Raw genomic sequence first — 1,215 nt, 5'->3', positions numbered from 1 at the left:
GCCAAGTTTCCAGTCACCACTTTTTTTTTCCCCCTGACTGGACAAGTAATACCTGTATTTTTCATCTTAATATAATTTAAAAAATATATTAAATCCTGTAGTTTAGAAACATTGTTTATCCCATGAGATACACTGTCCATCAACATAACAGTGACATCTTTCTTAGTCCTGTGGACAGTGACTGTGGCCATGAAATTAAAAGATGTCTGCTTCTTGGACGAAAAGCTATGACAAACCTAGAGAGCATACTAAAAAGCATAGACATTACTTTGCCGACTAGGTCCGACTACTCAAAGCTATGGTTTTTCAAGTACTCATGTCTGGATGTAAGAGTTGGACTATAAATAAAGTTAAGCGGGAAGAATTGATAATTTTGACCTGTGATGTTGGAGAAGACTCTAGAGTCCCTTGGACTGCAAGGCGATCAAACCAGTCCATCTTAAAGGAAATCAGTCCTCACTATTCAATGGAAGGACTGATGCTGAAACTAAAACTCCATTTCTTTTGCCACCTGATGCAAAGAACTGATTCACTGGAAAAGACCCTGGTGCTGAGAAATATTGAAGTCGGGAGGAGAAGGGGATGACAGAGGATGAGATAGTTGGATAGCATCACCAACTCAATAGACATGAGTTTGAGTAAACTCCAGGAATTGGTGATGGACAGGGAAGCCTGGAGTGCTGCAGTCCACCAGGTCACAAAGAGTGGGACACGACTGAGCGACTAAACTGAACTGAACTGACTTTTCTGTCAGAGCTTTCAACACTTTTAACTACACTTGAGCCTCAATGGCACCCCACTCCAGTACTCTTGCCTGGGAAATCCCATGGACAGAGAAGCCTCGTAGGCTACAGTCCATGTGGTCGCTAAAAGTCGGACACGACATAGTGACTTCACTTTCACTTTTCACTTTCATGCATTGGAGAAGGAAACGGCAGCCCACTCCAGAGTTCTTGCCTGGAGAAACCCAGGGACAAAGGAGCCTGGTGGGCTTCCATCTATGGGGTCGCACAGAGTCGGACGCGACTGAGCAGCAACAGCAGCAGCAGCCTCCAGGACAGGTTGCCCTGGGCAACAAGAGTTAGCTCCAGAGGCCTGGGGCGGCCACATTTTGATGGCAGGGATAAAAAACTCTCAGAGTATGAGACTGCTGGCGGCGATCCCTTAAAGTTAAGGGTTTAGAAAGCCAGCTGCCGCCAATGCCTCTTTCCCTTA

The sequence above is a fragment of the Oryx dammah genome, unplaced genomic scaffold (assembly GCF_014754425.2).
Source record: "Oryx dammah isolate SB20612 unplaced genomic scaffold, SCBI_Odam_1.1 HiC_scaffold_27, whole genome shotgun sequence".
Taxonomy (NCBI): Eukaryota; Metazoa; Chordata; class Mammalia; order Artiodactyla; family Bovidae; genus Oryx; species Oryx dammah.
The sequence above is the reverse complement of the archived record's forward strand: the minus strand, read 5'-3'. Positions refer to the sequence as shown.